Genomic DNA, 20,159 nt, shown 5'->3' on the forward strand with positions numbered 1-20,159 from the left:
GGAAGAGCTGAAAAGTCCAATACACCTTCAAAGCCTGCACAGATTACAATGATAATGCAGATAATTAGTACAAGTCCTTACCTACTAGTTGTGCTTAGTAATGACAATGTGTCTGTGTACTAACAGCATCTAATAAATTAATAACAGAGGGGATTTTAGCAGTAGACTATGGAAATCTGATTTATAATCTGAAAATAGCTTATACCCTATTTCTGTGGAACATCTACTGTCCACACATGTCAGAGGCTGAGTGAAATATATATAGATATATTTTTTTTTTCTCTTTATCCTTGCTGGAGGCATGAGCAAACACAGTGAGTGTCCTAATGCATTTAGCAGCAGACATGTGGCATAACTGACTAAGAATATGTATCCTGTAAAGCAGAACAATTTAAAATGAAAAAGGTGGGAAAAAACCAGCCAAACAAAGAAAAATGTCATGTTTCAGTGTGCTGAGGGGGGATATATGCCTGAAAAGGCTTACTGGGCTTTTCTCTTTGATGTCACAGTCTCTGTGTTTGTTCTTCACTTCACGTCCTTCAGAGATGCAGATGCACCTGGCTGCAGAAGAAGACACTTCTCCTGAGCATTGTTTTTGATATTGCTTTAGCAGTGCAAGAGGCAAAGCTGCTTAATCTGGTGTGTCACTGGGAGGCTCCTGGCTCTGTGCATTTGTGGGAATACCCTCCTACTCCTCAAATCCTCTGGCTGTTTCTAGGGTAAAAACGTGCTCCACGGCTCTGGCCTGCCTCTGTGCCCCCATCCTTTCTATGGAAACCGTGGTGGGAATGGTAGATTGAATTGCCCAGGTAGGGGCCAGATTATAATGAAGGCTGTGCTAAGACCTGGCAGACTGAAAACATACCTAATCTCCAATTTTAGAAAGAGCACAGCAATGCCCAGCACTCTCCCCTCCAGTTGAGAAACTAAATCTTGCTGGAAGGTACTGCTGATGTGGTTTTGAGATGGTGCAGCTCCAGCTGGAGCTGAGGTGGAATTCTGTTCTGCATCTCTTCAGAAACTGGCACGAGCCTTCTGGGAGACTCTGCCATGCACAGATCTGCTCTCGGCGGCTGCTGCTGCTGCTGCTGGCCACCCTCAGGGGAAATTCCCAAGATGACCAGTGCCACAGTAATACTGCCTGCCCCACATGATGACAAGTGCATTGCTCTCAGGACAGACATTGAAATAATCCAATTTTGCTCACTTTTTTCCTAGCCATATTCCACACAGGTCCAAAGCTCAAGCTGCGGCTTTATCCCAAGGCTAAACCTCCTGCAGTGGTGTAACTTGGAGCAGCTGGGCAGAACCAGCCAACAACAGTCCAGCCCCTTCCTCAAGCTGATGATTTGCCTTCATTTTGCCTTTTAAACCTTTCTGTAGCTGCGGGCATTGCTTTAGGTGAATTATCACTTGGGACAAAGAGACAAATAAATATTTCCCAGATATGACATGCCATTTTTATGCTCTCTGTAATAGTCAGTAATTGTGACTAATGCCTTGTTGACAGAAGGTAGGTTCAAGATTTCCCACTTTCCTTGATCAAAGGAGAGAGCTTTCTTAAGCCAGTTTTAATTAGTATTACTAAATTATTAGGGTTGGAAGAGACCTAGAAGATCATCAAGTACAACCTTCAACCTTCTGAACTTGTAATAGGCTGCAAAAAAAAGATCTCGCCTTGCAGGGTGTGGGATCAGTACAGGGAAATATTTTATAATGCCCTTGAAAGAAAACAGTGGCTTTTCTCTGTTAAATCAGGCAGTACAGGAGCATACCAGCAATAACCAAGGGACTAATTCTCCAACTAAAGACGTGAAAATATAATTTCATGTTGTGATTGTTTGCAATTAGTCACAGATGCTAATCTGTGATCACTTGCTAAAATCACTCGCTCTGCCATTATTTTTCCATGAATAAACTAAGAAATGCATTTAAAAGTAAAATGAGCCAAAGGCCTGGAATTTAAGGCTAGATTTGACACAACTTCTACTTTCATGTATTTTATCAAGAACTCTTCACTAAGGAAAACTGCTATAAATTTCTTGAGTATAGCACACACTTTGCATATGCATATTATATAATTTATACCCAGCCAAATGCAGATAGCCTCAGTTTAGCTTTAGGCTTCCTTTGTAGTCAGCAGGGAGAAGTAGACAACTCGCCTTATCATCCTCAGATGTCTGGCTTGAGGGAAAATCAATCCCATAAAAACAAGATTTCACACTTTCTCTTCATTTCTTTGTATGTAACATGCTTGGTGAGCCTATCTGAGATAGAGAGATGTATGTTGCACACAGCTAAATAAAAGTGAGATTAATCTAAGGAAATACATGACCATCATATTGAATTTGGTGGAATATCCAGTCCAGATTTACACTGGGGAAATCTCCAGCAGTTATATTTTATGGGGAGCCTACAGGAGCAAGTGCAACAGGACATGGTTTCGTACAGAACCTGGGCTCTAGGCTGCCCAGCCTGACCTGCTCCTGTGGCACCAAGGCAGGACAGCGAGGCTTTAACAAAGCACACTGCTAGGAACAGTCACCTATGAGAAGCAAACATTTGCGGGGGAGGTCACCTCACCCAACTGAGAGTCTAAGTCCATTGCCTAAGTCTATCTAATCTGGTCCCACCAAAGAATTCCTAAAGCCAATAAAAGGGAACATGCAGTTCCAGCAAGGACTACTTTTATCCCAAGAGAAGTGGGAAGAAAGTCCATTGGTGATGCCTATTGGTGCCCATCAGGCACACAGAGGCATCCCATGGCCAATGCCCAGGCGTGTGCAGTGAAGCAATTCAGATATTTGCAGATGACTTGGAGACTTTACAAGCGGGTACAGTTTTGAGACCAAGTTCTGATAATAATCACTCATCCAGAGTCCAGACGCTTCTCTTGATTATCATCAAGATAATGATGCAGCTTAACAGAAGTGAGGTGGAGGAAACCAGTTCCCTGACTGAGCAGAACAGCCCAGCCTGAATGTGTGTAGCAGTGTGGTGTGATTGCCAGTTTCCTCATTTTTCCCATCCTCCTTCGTGGGCAGGCTATGGACAACCCTCAAGCTCTGCCTCTGCTTCCCTTCAGCTCATGATGAATATGCTTTCTGTGGGGTAGTGAACACATTTCTCTTCTCTCTTAAGAAAATGAAGTTGTTATGGATAAAGTATTTCACTGTATAGTTTCCTGACTGATAAAATGTCACCCCTAAGATTAAGATCACATCTCCCTGCTGCATTGGCACAGAAAGTCAATACTGACAAATGTAACATTAGATCATTGTTGCAGGGGATGAAACCCTCCCTCTGGATGAGAAAGACTGGATGGTGTCCGTGGGTTTTAAAAAACTAACTTTTAAATTGAATTACCAGTGTCTCTAGACAATGGTTTGTCATCATTGCTTAACGTTATAGAACGAACTGCCTGTATTTGCCTTTAGGTCTTGCGGTTTAAAGGAGAAGTAAATAGGTATGTGAGGGAACAAAGTAGGATTCATAGCTGCTATATATCCCACACACGAATCAAAGGTTCTGTTTTGTTCTTTCATCCTGTCCCTCCCTCTCCTTCCCCCCCCCCCCCCCCCCAAATTAATCTGGAGATTCTAGTAGAGAAGATCCATCTTTAGATTAAAGGGGGAGGGAAGGAAAAAACCCACCTTTTTCTTTATTTTCTGCATTTTTACTTTAAGAGCTGCTCATCTGTACTTAATTTAGAAGAAGTTATTTATGTTTGGTGGGATTCCATCAAGCTGCTCATGTGACATTTTACCTGAACAAAATGTAGCTCTTCTAACATTATTGTGATGGCCAGCCTTGGGGAGAAACTTCATTATCCCCTATGTACCAGCTGAATGGACATTTTTCTCTTGGTTTGACTGTTCCGATATTTTTCAATAGTAGTTTCCTAAATTAATGGCAGTGCCTTGGATGCAGAGGGACTGCTGGAGCAGGGTTATATTAGTGAATGATATCACAGGCAGGGCTTAAAAGCCTTCAAGATACAAAATGTTGGTAGCAAAGAGAACAGATTGTGTGTCCTGAAGAATAACATTCTTCTGGGCTCTGACTGTTGGTCTGAGGAAATAGCCTGAGAGAGCATTGATGAAGCAAATACCTTGCCTCTGGTCATGTTTTCCTTCAGGCAGGAAGTATCAGAGCATGGCGTTAATGCACCATTTTTGCTCCTGGCACCTCAATTAATCTGAGCAGGATCAACACCAGGAGCTTCTCTCCTCACCCTATTTTGCAGATTGGCTTTACGCCACTCATGCCAACCTGTTGGTCACAGTCTGTGGTCAAAGTGTGTTGTGGGTCACTCAAGGCTAGTGACTCAGCACTCCATTTGTCAGTCTAATGAGATGCATGAAGTGGTGGTTCCACTGGTTTGTCTGAGCTGTGGGCTTTTGGGACAGACAATGACTTGCTCTGGGCACAGACTGTGGGGCAGCAGAGAAAGGCCACAGCAAGAGAAGGGAGTAGGGGCAAAGAGAAAGGGGAAAATACAGCAAAGTGGAGCAAGATGAAGAGCAGAGGGATATCTGGAGGAAATCACAGCAGGAAAAGGGCAGACTAAGAAAATAGCTTGGAGGAAGCCACAGAGGAGAGACAGAGGTGGAAATGGGATTTGTGCGAGGCAATTAACTGAGCACAATACTATTAAATCTGAGTCTTCAGTGCCTTAATACTTCTGTGTGTAGAGCATCACTGCTGGACTCTGGGGATGGTACTGGTGTTGTTTTATTGTCCCAAAGGCCGTTTTACTTTCTGACTTTCTCTCTTCTCCCTCCAGATTTTTAATAGGCCAAGTATCGCTATTGATTAATGGACAAGATGGAAGGTGGAGGACCTGTATAGGCTATTAACCTTAACCAGAACAATAACTACATGATAAGTCCATGCACGTTCTTTTGCAGAACAGAGAGCCCGAAAGCTGCCTGGTACCTCACATGTGGTGGAGATGAATTTGTGAGCAGCATCAACATGAAATAGCTCCAGCCAGCTGGGTCAAGAGTAAATCTGGACACCACAGCATCCCTTACAGCCCCGCTAACCTGAACATGACTGGCTGCAGGAGAAAAGATGAACCAGAGGCACTGGTAGTTATGTAAGAGCAAATTGCCCCTGGTTGGTTAAAACTCTTTGCTAAAAATGCCACCCATTTGCAATTCATACAGGCAACCTAGTCTGGGGTATATTATTAGCAACATCCATATTCTATTCCATATTACTGCAAGGGCTCCTTGCCTAATGAGGGTCGAACTGTCATAGGGGTTGCCATCACTCTAATAATGCACAAAGTCGTTCTGTTTCTATTTGTCAGCATGGATTAACGGGTTTTGAAGGTCTTGCATTTGTGGCAAGAACTGGGATGTGTCATTAGTATGGAAATAAAACCCTGACAAAATCAGACTTTTCATGACATGTGTGTTTCTAGGAGCTCTGCTGGATTCTTTGACAGGGCAGTGTTTGCTTTTGTATTTGCACAGTTCTTGTTGCCATCAAAGAAAACACTTTTATCTCCTATTGAAGACATAATCTAATATACTCCGTAGGAAGCAGGGAAACATGATTATCCCCGGATTTTAATTAAGAATTTGGCACGGGAAGAATAAGCTATAGTGTGGCTGGACATTAGAGCTGTTTCTCTCCAAGGCACTCTTTGGTGTTGCAGTACGTTTGTAAACCCTGACCGTGTAAACAACAGGGCAATCCAGACACTGCCAGGGAAGGGTTGTGGTCCTGCATCACATTTCTCCCTCAAAGGCCAGGGTGCATCCTGTGTCTGCACCAGACATTCCAGTCCAGGTGCTTTTCTCTAACCGCTGAGTCCCCTTTTCCTCTTCCAGTCTTGAATGGTCCGTGGCTGAATGGCTGCCCTCTCCCTCACAGGTAAAAGTGCACAGTCATTGGTCTTCTCTGAAAGGCTGTGCTTCTGCAAGGAAGTTTTGGCTTAATTCCAGGGTTATGTGCGATGATGAGCAGTATAATCCATGGTAGATCCTGCAGATTAAGTCCTTTCTACTATATGGAGTTAAATAAGCTTGATCTAAGTAATTAAAAAAATTAAATAGCTTATAAAACCTTGTAAGCTTTCTTTCCAGTTCACATTGTGACACTTGAAAAGCATGACATGCGTCCTATGTGCAGGTCATCTTAGAACCGGTGAGAAATCAGAGCAATTGTGAGAATGGCACGGAGAAAATCATCCCTGTTATACACTTGTGCATCTGATCCCTTTGAGAGACTGTGTAACGTGGCTGACATGTCCCAAGCACGGGTTATTCTGACCTCCCTTGTAAATCTTGTAGCCTCTGTTCCCTTCAAGGTGCTTGCACGAGCCGGATGTGCCTTGTTCTCTCAGTACAGGAGCTGCTTTCCTGCACCATGGCCATCTGTTTCCCAGAGATTTTGTCCAGCCTGGGTCAGTCTGCTCTCTAAGGGTGCGTCATGACACAGCATCTGCATGCATCCCAAAGACAGCTTCATGGCTCCTCTAGCTGACGGTCAGCCTCATGGAATCCGGACTAGCTGCCTGCTGGGAGACCTTGAGAGCTGAGTTTGGAACTCCTTTTACACCCTCTGATGCAGGGACCTGAACTACTTGAGCTGTGATAAGAGAGGAAAAAACCTCCTCTTTTTCTCTCTTCTTTCTCCATCTGCAGATCCAGACCCTGCAGTGCTCTGAAACAAGACACGCCCCTATTTCTTAGTTTAGGGAAAAAAATTACATCGAGGTGCCAAATTTGCTTTTACTTCTAAGTCCTTATTTGCCATGCTTTTTACCACCTGTTAATAAATCATGATGGGCTGGAGAGGTATGCTGTTAGTCCCCTGCTCAGGTGATGCCCTCTCCCCTGGGGATAGATAGCGTGGTTAACAGTCACACTTTATCCTCATGTTTTCTTGTGTGATTATTTGTAAAGCCATCCATTTTACAAGCAGAGAAAGAAGCAGCTTGTCCCCTCACTGTGACCTGTGTGACACCAGGTAAACCAGGTGAGCAGGCCCTGCAGAGCCATGTGTTTAATGAAGATGATTTGCTTTCAAATAACATCTCACCAAGCTGAAGTGCGTAAATTAGAGCAAGCTCTTTTAAACTCCAGATATAATTTGGTTTTGGGTAAATCTAGCATAAGGAAAAAAATGAAGGTGAATTGGCCAAACCTTGGGCAGAACCAGGCCAACATGTGCAGGTAAAGAGCAAAGATATTCTTTTGTTTTCTTCTTCCAGCCTACAGGTGATCTGCTCAGCCCAGGCTCTTTCCATGGCTCAGTGAGGAGAAATGGCCACTTTTGGCATGTGGTTTGTCAGGTCAGTGTGGCTATTTGTTCTGGGACAGGATGGATCAGCCACCACCTGTGGAAGCACCTTTGGGTGACCAGTCAGACATGCCCCACGGGACCGGAGGAAACACTGTGTACCAGACCAGTTTCTGGAACTGCCTGAATTCTTGGGTTTGTTTATAATTTCATGGTAAGATCTGTTCAGTTCTCATCTTCCTTTGGCAACTATGCAAAAATGTGTTTTTGTTGGGTTTTTAAAAATTATTTTTAATTACCTTCATTCTATCATAAACTGCTTGGTGAAATGTTGGATTCAGATGGCACAAAGCCTCATGTAACTGCCTCCTTAATTGTAATCTTAACTTACGATGCTTTATTTTTCCAGATATCTTATTTCTAACACTACAGATGCCTAAACATAATTTTTAACAGAAGAAAAAATACTTTTGACATTTAAGGGTATTTCCTCCATGCTAATCCACTCTGTTTGAGCTCTAAGAGTTTAACCCTCGAAGTAAATGAAACAAACCACATTATCTTATTTGTGGTTTATTACACTCAGTTCTTGCATGTTTTGGGATCTAAAAGTACCCACTTTTGAAGCGTAGTGCAGTTCAAGGAAGAAGAAGAGAAATACATCCTGCACTTCCCGATTGCCCTGGCATTTCAGCTGCCTACCCCTGTGGGTGTTGAACTCCCCTTTGCTAACTCCCATTTGCACAGTGAATAAAACACTTAGGATTATTCCAAAGAAGGCTGAGAAGAATTTGGTGTGCAGAGAGTTTTCCAATCATGGTAATCCAATCTCATTCACATCTGTTTTCTAATGGAGAGACCTTTTGTGCCCTACATGACACTGCTTGCCATGAGTGCTATCTCTTCCGGGCATTTTTGCTCCTGATTTAAAGTCATCTTTGTATTACTTGTTGAGCTTTAGTCCATTTCCCCCTCTTTGAGAAAGAAATACAGCAGAGCATCCGAGGCAAATTTTAAGAGAGCTTTTGCTACATCTAGTGGCAGAGCCTTTGAAGTGCCCCAAAAAAAGGCAGTTCAGAAAAAAAGCCAATCTCCGTTTAGAACCCTTATTATTTTGTTGTGGGTTGGAAGGGACCCACAAGGATCATTGAGTCCAACAGCCAAGTGAATGGCCCATTGCAACGAAACCTGATGTGGTTTCATATTGTGTTCTGTTTACCTTTGTCTTTTATAACAAAGCTCTTATATTCCTCCCTGGCATGGCGTTTCTCAGTTCTGGCTGCCCTCTGAGGCAGAACTGGTCTGGACTTGCTGCGATTTTGATTCAGACTGAATTATTACAGAATAAAAAAGATAGAATAAGGGGGGTGTGTGTGTGTGTGTGTGTGTGTGTGATCCCAGACCCCTGCAGCTGTCATGCTCCCCAGTGCAGTGCTTGTATCACCCAGGAGCGCTGTGAGCTAATCCCACCAAAGGAAGTTCTGCACCAGCCCTGCCCAGCACTTGGGCCACTGCCTACAGACCACCATGGACAGTGGTGTGTCCCTCAGGGGGAGTGGGGGAAGAACAGAAGGGATGCTCAGGACACAAACACCTGGATTGTTGTTGTTTCAATCCTTTTTGTAAGGTGAGGTGAGGTGAGGAACACGCACAAGGGGACTGAGAACCACCCGGGATTTGCTGGAGAAATGAAAATGTAGAGTCAAACCCCACAAGGCTGGGATGTGGATTGGTCCTAGCCAAATGCTTGCAGGAGAGGAGCTCCTGCAGTAGCAACAGCAGCTGTTCTTACTAACTCCAGAGTAGTCTATTTTCTGAGGAACTCAGTATATATGTCCTTTTTCTACTCAACTGACAATTTGCTTTGCATCATTCCAGTGGGAACTGGATGAATCCTAGGCAAAACAAGACATCCTTCTGATTGCGAACCGGATGGGAGCAGGTTAAGTTGCTACTGCCCATGTAGCAATAAGAGCTACAGACAGGGAGGTTGGGATCATGATGGTGATATTGACAAAATAATGCAAACCAGAGCTGATTGCAAATGTACTAAAAAAATCAGCACTCATGTTTTAAAAGTGGCTGGTCCAGGTTTAAAAATCTGGATGAAAGTCGTGCATGTTTTGAAGAGAAGTGTTTGTGTAAAAAAAAAGTATTATCAGACCTTATCAACCTGCTTTATCCAGACAAGGAGTGGTACCTTACACTGGGAGCTGGGTCTTTATGGTGGGAAAGTGAGGAGGATGTGCTTACCCAGCTTGACTCCTGGGCCATGGCAGGAGAGGGTGGGCTGGCAGCCTGGCTGCTTTTGCTCTGGTATGTGGTTTGCTTCTCCTGCCTGGAACTTAATTTGTGTGGCCTCATTAAGCTGCCTTTGCAGCATCCTCCTTTGGCTTTGGATGCTGGAGGACCTCACCCTCCTCAGGGGAATGGCCAGGGGAGACAGATAGACTTGGAGGAAATTAGGGAGGGTGGGATACTTGGGAAAATGAGGATAAGGTTAACATCACACGTGGAGCTGGGGTATGCAGGTAGGTTTCCCCAGGTGTCTTGGTGGTGGATGATCCCCATGTGTGGCAGAGCAGTGATTTCTCCATGCTGGAAAGAGACTCCCTTCACAGTTATGGAAAGGAACCGGCACTTTTAAGGCACAGCATCCCACAGAAGGGCAAAAAAAAGGTCACCACCTCCAAAGGAAGCCCAGAGTGACAACTCAGCCACTGCCAGAGGCTGAAGACCAGCAAGACAACTTCCACCTCAACTGCACTGCAGTGAAGGGGAGCTCCTGTTCTGCAAGGAGCATCCATCTGCACAAGCAAAATTACCTCATGGGGTAATTTTAGATACATGGGGTGAACCTGATGGCAGAGGTTGCAATATCAGTCTGGAAGGTGTACACAGAATGAGGGAGGAAAAAATCCAAGACCTTGGGGGACAGTTTAGACTAAAATATTAAAGATAAGAACTTCTACAGGAGCATGTGCAAGAAATTTACAAGATGCTCAAGGAAAATGGGTTTTGCACTATCACAGAATCACAGAATCAGGATGCTTTGAGTTGAAAGGGACCTTAAGGTCATCTAGTTCCAGCTCCCCTGACATGAGCAGCGACACCTTTCATGGGAAGGTTCATTAGCATCCCAGCCTGAGCTGGGGGATGGTACAGATGGGGAGACATTTTCATCTCAAGGTGTTACTTGTTCTCATGAAATAACAGGAAAATGAAGAACAATTCCAGCTTCAACAGTTTGTTATTGAACTTGTTTTAGTTCAAAAAAATCCTTAATGGAAGGAATATACATCTTTGTTATTTACCACTGTTGTGAAACCACAGGAGCAGAAAAAGATCTGTAACTTTCTTGAGCTACAGGTGATGATTTGCAAAGACAAGGTTTCTAGTATCAGGAATTACTTGTATGTGGCAAGCTTGATCTGTTTCTATAATATACGGTGGGAACCACATGTATCTCCATCACTGTTAGAGCTGTTCAATCAGCCCCACGCTGGGCAGCCTCTCTGATGCCTGGAGTTCAGTGCAGTGCAGAGAGCTTGGCCAGAGATAACAAGAGATAACAAGTCAAAGTACTCTGTGCAGCAAACATGAAAGAGTTCAATAGCTCGCACAAGCAAAAATGAAAACAAACAAAACAGGGAGTTATAATGCAAGAGGGTTTTTTTCATTCAGCTTCTTTCGAGTACATGAAAATTGGCAGAAGCTGCATTTTTTTAATAGTTGTATTTCATTTCTATACATGAAATACAAAGAGCAGACATTTCTCCTCTGGAAACAGGACCTACTTTGACTTGTCAAATACTAATCACTATTTTTAAAATTTCACTCTATTTTCTGCCTCTGCCCTGGGCTATGGCTGATGGCCACAGGTGAAAAAAGGATAACTAGTTTCTCAAGTCTCCCCGCAGGAGACTGAACACATCTGGCTTACAAAGGGTTTCCAGCTTCCCTGAGCAGCAGCAGCGGTTTCCCCCCCATCTTGCAACTCCCACTCTTGTGCACAGCTGCTGCCCAGGCAGGAGGTCCAGTGGGAGCAACAGGCAGCATTTCCCACCACCATGGGCTCCAAACCTCAAAGCAAGCCTGGGCAACACGGCTGTAAAAATACAGCTGGCTGAGCAGGAAGAAAGGAGGAATTTCATGGCAAAAAATAAACCCTTTTGTTCACTCTTTCCTAAACTCAGAAGATCCAAATTCTTGCCTGTCTGGGCACTAGCGCTCTTCTGTGCTAGACCAGGGATTTACCAGGTATTCAGGGGGTGATCAGGAAAACACTTGTTTTTACTTTGTTCACTTGCTTTAGCTGCCATTTGAATGTGATTAAAAACTTTATGAGAAAAGCATAAGCAGAGGAAAAATAAAAGTAATAGCAGCTTGTGGCGTGGCAAGAGGAGGAGTTATTCAGGTTTACTTTCTAAAAGTCAGAAAGCTACAAATAGAAAATAAGAGAACACAGAGGTTATGTACTTGGAATACAGAGGGCATGTACTTTTCAGTTACACTGAGTCCTGTAAAAAGTCAAAAATCATTTTTTTAAAATGCAGTAGAGGCACAGTATCCATCCATTGCATTCTCTTCAGTGCTTTTTTGCTAGAGCCAAGTTCTTCTCTTATTTAAGACATAATATAAAATATGAAGATGATGCATTTTAAAATTAAAACGTGCACTTCGATAACTATTAAAATTCCTTTGGCCTTTAAAAAGTCTTAAAACTCTGAAATACAACAGGACCATATCAGACCCAGTCCTTCAAAGAGAGAGGATCACTTTTGGTGCAGCTGTACCATCCTAGGGCCAGAGTGACATTTTTTCAGGCAGTCTGACTTCCAGCATTTCCTAACTTCTGAGTACTTGAACATTTCAACCTTAGCTGTGCTTCTGGCATAAATGTTCTTACACATAAAATGTAATAACTTTTAATGAAAGTGGTGATTCCCCAAAGACATCTGTAAGAGTAACCACTATGTAGGTACACAAGAGACCACAGGAACTGACCTGGCAGAAGTCCAGAGGGAGGTTGGCTCATGTTCAAGTTAAGGACAAGCATTTTCCTGTCCTTAGGAAAATGCATTAGCACATTCAGTCATGTGTTCTTCATGCGCTTTTGGCAATAAAGCAAGGCAAAGGAACCTGAAGTTACACCAGGGGAGGTTTAGATTGGGTATTAGGAAATATTTCTGCCCTGAAAGAGCTGTCAGCTATTCAAACAGGCTGTCCAGGGAAGTTGTGAAAGTCACCATCTCTGGAGGTATTTAAAAGCTATGTAGATGTGGCACTTTGGGACATGGTTTAGTGGTGGACTTGGTAGCGATGGGTTGTTGGTTGGACGCAATGATCTTAGAGGTCTTTTCCAGCCTAAATGTCTCCCTGGTTCTGTGATTCATGCCCACAAGGCAGAACATCACCTCATGTCTTAGGCAGCTGGCATTTTTGCCTGGTAGTTTGCATGTAGCACCGGAGACACGTGGCCTTGTCCAGCCATCTTCTGGGCAGTGTCATCGTCTGGAGACTCTGTTCTTGAGGCAGACTGTGAATGAAGATGATCACTACAAGGAAATCAGAAGAAACTGGTATCCCTGGGGAACTGGTTAAGAAAGAAATTTGCATAACTCATATGGTTTATCTGTCTTTTTCAATATGAAAAGATTTTTTTAAAATTCTGTCTGCTGATGTTTTTGCCTTATTCCCAACATTACTTAACTCAGAGCTCAGGTTATTATTGGTGATTTTATATTCCACAGTTGGTAGCTTTCTTGACTGTTACTATTAGCATTTTCATTTCAAAATCCTTTGAGATAATCTGAGATGCAGGGAAAGGCATCTGGAATTTCCTTATATCCCTTGAGGAAGGATCTGGATTGCTCGTTTATGTTTTAATTGCTATTTTAGATCTGTATATTTATTCTTACAGATCTATTCCCATATCATGAAGTCATTCTTATAGACAATCCAGACACTGTGATCCAGCACAAACCAGGTCTGCTCAAGTACCATGATTAAGAGATGGAGAAATAGCACAGGCATTCATACATATGCAAAGCCTTAATATCTAAACAGGCTTTTCCAGGAGCAGTGACACTAAGAAGGGCTGGTTTCCCTGGAGGAAGCTCCTTCACAGTCAATTCAGTGGAGTGACTCCTAGAGGAATGACATGAATTTCCACCAAGCTCTCCCTCCATGTACCTGACTGCATGTCTGGGAAAACAAGGAATTCATCTGCACGAAAAAATGTCTTACAGTGTAAGTGCTTGGATCATAACACGGGCCAGCTGATGGAACAAAGATCTGCCATACCAGTTTGTAACTAATTATTTCTCAAGGTATCATTTTGAATCACCATCAAAGGTTTTCAGATGGTATTTAGTGTATTTTAGATCCATCTATTCCCAGTGCTCCAGGAACTGTTTCTGTGAATTGAGCCTCCTTTATTTCATACAAAGGCAGATTTTTCTTCCTTCTGAGGTAGAGCCTCTTGCTTCCCAGCTGTCTTTCTGACAGTGAAGTAAATTTCAGAAGAAATCCGGTTTTTTTTCTCAATGTCCAGACCATTGCAATCAGGTCAAACACTCTCTACTAATTTAATTTAATTCCTCAATTTCATTAATTTTCACCCCTACTCCTTAGATGATCTGTGTTGCTTCTGCTGGCTCCAAAGAGTCAGTCAGAAAATAAGGCAGGTGACAGCTTCAATGCACTCCAGTGAAACTGTGAAATGGCTCCAGGACTGAAATAGCACCAGCTGTTTCAGATCAGGAGCTTTATTAGCTGAGAAATCAGAGGGATTTATTTCGTGCCTTCACAGCAGCTCCAACAAGTTTGGTTTTCCAGTCTAAGACTTTTCAGAGCTGGTGGAACAACTAAACCCCATCTCTGCAACTTCTTTATTCTAATCAGCAAAATGTCCAGACTGTGATCACACAAAAACACTTCTTAGCTGGTAGAAATACTGTCAGGTGAAATGTCTGAGAGATGTGTTTGGCATCAATGAAACTGAACTTGATTGTGTTGATATATGAAAGTGAAGCATTTGTCCAGAAAGGTGATAGTACCTTTATTTGTCAGCTAGATATAAAAGCCCAAAGATGTGCCAATTTGGATGTATGGATAATAATGAATGGTGGGGATGCTGAATAGAATTATTACTTTTTGAATGACAAAGTGGAAGGTTAAACTACTGGAGTTTTTAAATAAGAAGGCAAAAGGATTTATGACACAATGTATCTTTTGTAAAATAATAGCAAATGCTAGAAAAAAAATTTAAAGCTTAATATATCAATCACAGTAGTTTGGAATGCTTGGAAATGAATATACAATGGGAGGGAACAGGACCTAAAAGATGTGATGGGGTCTAAGAGAAATTTGTTGAATCTCTCCCTGATGTTCCTGGGTGCTCTGCCAGCTGCTTCCTGCCAGGCACCTTCAAGATGACAGAACAGCCCTGGATTGAGTACTCAGAGGGATCCATCCCTTGGTCCTTGTGTAGCTGCCCCTGCAGAGAAATTAATATGAGAGGAGATGCAGGGGTCTGCAGGTGCGTGGTGACCCTATCCTTTTGTTTCCAGAGGCTTCCAAGGCGCTGGTTTGGGACTGGCAGACACAGGACAGGACTTACAGAGACCTCTGCTCTCGGGGAATGGTGGCTGCAGGTCTGGTGAGCCTCCACATGCCAGCTGAGCCCCTGGAGACACCACGAACTGTCATGGGAGCTCAGAGAACAGGTCAGCTGGACACGCTTGCCTACATGCTGAACCACCAAGCTGACTCCCTGTGCTGGGCTTGGCTGGGAAACAGATCATTTGCTCCAAAGCAGCCCAGACAGTGCTGAGTTTTGGATTTGTGACTAGGACAGTGCTGATAACACACCAGTGTTTTGGCCGTTGCTGAGCAGCACTTGCACAACATTGCATTTTATTTTTCCCACTCTACCCCACCTGCAAGTAGGCTGGATGTTGGCAAGAAGCTGGGAGAGAGCACAGGCAGGACAACTGAGCCAGGCTGGCCAAAGGGTTATTTCCTGCCTCACAGCAACACGTGCTGCAGTAACAGCTCGAGGAAAGGAGGAAAAAGGGGTGACATTGGTGGTTATGGGTCTCCTCAATTAACTTTTGCATGTGCTGGAGCCCTGGTTTCCAAGAGGCGGAAAAACATCAGTTGCTGAAAGGTTAAAGTGAACAAATTCCTCTTTTTGCTTTGCTTAAGTGTGCAGTTCTTGCTTAAGCTAACAAGCTGCTTTTATCTGGGTGGGTTCCTCCTGTCTCCTTCCCATCAGGAGGCAAAGGGGAGACCCAGCAGATGTGTAGGTGTTTGGCTGCTAGTTGAGGTCAATCCACCACAACCTTACTCCCTTGTCTTGGGGACAATTTCAGTGAGGATGGTCAGGAACTGCCTCTTAAAAGCAAAATTTGGGCAATAGGTAATTGCTGCTAGGAACATTTTCTTGGAAGTTCTCTTCAAGGGGAACATAGATGATACTGAAGTTGAACTGTGACATGATTCTGTTGTTCTTTTTTCTTCTTTTTTCTTCTCTTCTTTGCAGTTACATTTTCAGAATAAAAGATAATTGACCACTAGAACTCTTCTTGCCTTCTAAGATGGTCATTCCCAGCTGCTCCAGTGCAGTAGGACACGGGGCACTTTTGAAGGCACCTGAGATCCACATGCTGCGGCATGGTCTGGTGACAAGATTTTCACAAAACACACCCTTTCCCAATCATCATACCAGCAATGTGTGAACCTGTTTGGTACAAGAACTGTCTGGATTGTGTTCCTGCCTAATGTCCAGTGCAAGAAAGGTGCTGAATAATCTGTGTATTCAAAGAAATGCCACAAGAAGTAAGTGTTCATATCAAGAAAACCCAAACAGTTATTGCCTAAGGCTCTGTGGAATAGGTTAGATAGAAAACAAAAGAAGATAGGCTGACATCCAAACAGGTATTTAAATTCTGTCCAGTGAATTGTACCCCAGAGTGCTTGTTTCCTGCCTTTAGTTATGAAGGTGTCAGACAAGTCCCTCAGAAGCAGATGCTACACTGCAATCTCCTAAATTTAGATGAGATGTCTGACCACTGACATGAAGACTGTTGCTCAAGGGGGTCCAGGGAGGCTATCAGCATCTGGAAGACTTTCTTCTTAACCTCTGTTCATCCTACGTTTGGTCCCATTTTCTGAGCAGCTAGGTGTTCTCCTGAGCTCAATGATCTGGAAGAGAATGGGTTGTTCTGGTTATTTTAACACATTCAATTGCTTATGAACTTTGTTGTCAGAGGAAAGATGGAAACCTAGAAGGATACAGAAGAAAAAGAGCTCATCTAAAGTTAGAGAAAAGAGTCAATTCAAAGTGAAAGCCAAGGTGGAAAATAAAAATTACCTAAAATGAAATGAGGGGCAAAAACGATGGTTAGAAAGTTTAATTAATCCTGGCTCAAAAGTGAAGAAGAAATGAAAAATGAAACAAAGAGCAGAACTGGCACTTGAAAGAGAGAGAGCGAAGAAAGATGCTGGGGAGAAAGAAGCTCAGTAAATTAACCAATATATGCTACAGAGAAATCCTTTCAGCAGGCTCAGTGAATCTGTCTCCATTAAAGTTTCACAGTGAAGGCTCAGAGGGATTTTCAATATTTTAAAAGTGTTTTTGAAGGTAGCCAAGGGGAGATGCACTGGTAACTCTTGAAAGGCTAATGCATTAAATTTTATTATGTCTTCAAATAGCATGGGACAGTGTCTAACTCTCAGTTACTTTAAAAGAGCACTCCTGTCTCGCTGTGCTCCCACCTCTCATTAAAATGTCCCTGTTTGGGGTGTTTTGCATTCTCTGCTTCTCTCTCTGGCAATCACAGCTGAAGATGAGATAGGTGCCAGGAGGGTTGAAGGCAGAAGCCGGGAATTGTGGGGCTGCAAAGAGGCAGAAGTGGAAGGACAAAGCCAAGACTAAAGGGCTTCACCCTGAGGCCCCTGACACAAAGAAGGCGCCCCGGTTTCTTTCGGGCAGATAGGAATGATAGATGCCATCCTGGCGACTGGGAGGTGGCAAAGGGACACGAAGTCCCCAGGCAGGGACGGTCAGTCCTTCCTTGAACTCCCTTCTAACGAAGGGGAGCGAGAGCCCAAAGGGGAAATAGTCCTCAGCAGCGAAGCCCGGCGGGTGGCAGCACCGACCCGCGGCCAGGCGCGGCTCCCGGCAGCGCTGGATGCTGCCGGGGGTGATCCCTGCCCTGCCCCGGGTTTCCTTCCACAGCGCTTGCACTTCTTCCGTGCCGCCCTGACCAGCAGGGACCCAACAGAGCCTGGAGACGACCCTGGATGTGCCACGGCCCTTGTCTGCACCGCGCCTCTCCCTCCTGCTGCCTCACAGCGGGGACTGCTGCTCTGCGGAGCGTTCCCGACGGGCGCCAGGCTCCAGAGGGCTTCTGTGTTGATGATCACTCGCGCGAATTAGTTTGTATAAAAGAATTCTGTCCAAGGTCCAGACAGCTATGTTCAGACACCCATTTGCACAGCGAGCGTGCAGCACACGAGAAATCACCGGAGATCTTGTCACTGCAGCCCGCTGTGCCCGGCCAGAGATCCCTAGGATCAGCCAGGCAGCCGTAGGGTCGGCAGCGCTGCTCCCGTGACCGCAGCGCTGCCTCTAAGGGGAGCCCAGAGGCTGGCCTTGGAACAGAGAGGCAGGCTGCTAAATTTAGGGGGGGTCATTGAAAATTGAACCGCTCCTCCCATGCAGCTACTTTGGGACAAATTATCCCATCCCCTCACATCCAGGCAGGACAGGGATGTAAGACAGGATATTCCCACCAAGCTGGCATCAAACCAAACGTGGCCATTACTCAGCCACTTTCTCAATAAATTTAGAAAAGGAATGGTTACTTGGATTCAGCCCCAAACTCCACCTGCCTCCTGCTCTAGCATGCATTGTTAGTGGTGGATGAAGGGGAAAGACTGAGGGCAGACCAGTGTCTGCAGTACCTTCTCAGAAGATACAATCCAGTGCTTGCATGAAAAATTTTAAAATAAAAATAAATTAAAAAAAAAATCAGACAAAACTTGAACTGAGACAACAAAGTACACCAAATGTGTTTCAAAAGTTTTTTCATCATAAGCCTTCTGCTGAGTCCCAGTGATCAAACCTGAAACCTGTTCACTTCTGCACGAGTTGCTTGACATGCAATTCTTTCCTTTTGATACATGTGAAAGCAGTTTTGGGGCATTTTAGAATCCTTCCCCTACCAAAGAAACAAGCAATGGCATTCATCCTTCCAAACCAAGTGACACATAATAAGGTTCTGCTGAGAAAAGACTGTCTTCCTCCGTGTTTCTTAATCCATGTGTGGATGCCAGGGGTGCAGAGACAGAATGAAATGACCCAAGAAACTGGTCATTATGAGGGAAGGACAGACTGCAACGCTCCTTTCCAGCTCCTCTCATCAGTGGCTGAGCCCACCCTGTGCTGTCCCCATGGGGCTGTGGCACATTTGGCTCGTGGATGACAAAAGCAATGGGGCATTTGGGCTCTCTCCTGCTGCAGAGCTCAGCAGAGACACGACAAAACCTCAGCCAAAGTCTGAGAGCTTCAGTTCCCAAAAGACTAATGCTGTTTCAAAGTAGAAGCTGAGAAAGGATAACACAGAATTATTTGTTGTCTGCCCTAACAGCAGGGCGGGGCTATCTTTTCTCTTTGATAAACGGAATGGTTTTGATCGAATTGTAACCTCTGGTTTGAATTTAGAGATAAGTATCATCTTATCAGCCTTGTGCCAAAGCTCAGAAGCACCTTGTGGCAGCAATGAAGCAGTGTTTCACAGAGCTGCATGGGCCAGAGGAGCCTACAGGACCTGGGCAGCGTGGTCAGACAGATACTGCCCTCCCTTCCAGGTTTGGGGGGTCCCCGCAGCAGGGAACTGTATAAATTCTAATGAAGTTGCATTGCCAGTGGCAGGAATAGAGCTACTTCCAGGGACTCTGGAGTTTACAGCTCAAGAGTGGACTTAATTATCATTTTACTGGCTTTAAGTGTGCTGTAAGACTAATCTGAATGTAACAGGGTCAGCTTTACAAGCTTCCTCAACAGGCAAGTGTCAAATTAGGGCTATACCAATAGATAAAGGGAGAAAACTAAAGCCATTGATGGCCATAGATTTCCCAGTCGATATCTTTATACTCTGCTATAAAAGCCTATCACCTTTCATTTAAAGAAAGTGAAAATTGTTGACATCTCTTTCAAATGCTAATCCTTAGGAAGCAAATTGAACTAAATATAATTAGAATCAAATCACGTACACCTTTTGTTGAGGAGTAACAACACTCAGTATCTTCTGCTATTTATGTTTCCAGATAATCTGCGCCATTAGTTTGGGATCAAATGTTGGAGCCCCTCCAGCTGCTGCATGACTGCGACTCTGAGCATTGACAGTGCCATTTGATGGACCCAGAGATGCGTTTGGGAGCTTGTTTTATAGCAGGTTTTGAAAATACCATGTTTTGCTTGGGTACAAATGCTCCACCTGGAGCTAGGACAGCCCAGACCTTGCACTTGGGTGCAGCGGAGCCGCCCGGACGTGGCGGCAGAACTTTGTGTGCCATAAAGGAGTGAACTTTGGCAAAACTCTGCCCTTGGACTTTCAAGCACTTGCACCCGCTGACCTGCCTAAGAGAATTTTCTAGGTCATGGTGCCCTGGAACAAGCCAGGCATGGGGCTCTGCTGGAGGGTTTCTCCAGGCTTTGGACTACAGCTCTGAACAACGAGGGGCCATTCGCAGCTTGGAAAAACCCTTCTCCTGCCCTGCTGACCTGCCCCACATGATGTCCCTTCCCTTTCTGCCCAAAGGAACAGTAGTCAGAGCCTCTCAGTGTGACCAAAATCCCTGTCAGGCAGCAGGAAGTAGTGAGCTGCCCA

Source organism: Hirundo rustica, chromosome 2 (genome assembly GCF_015227805.2).
Source record: "Hirundo rustica isolate bHirRus1 chromosome 2, bHirRus1.pri.v3, whole genome shotgun sequence".
NCBI classification, from domain to species: domain Eukaryota; kingdom Metazoa; phylum Chordata; class Aves; order Passeriformes; family Hirundinidae; genus Hirundo; species Hirundo rustica.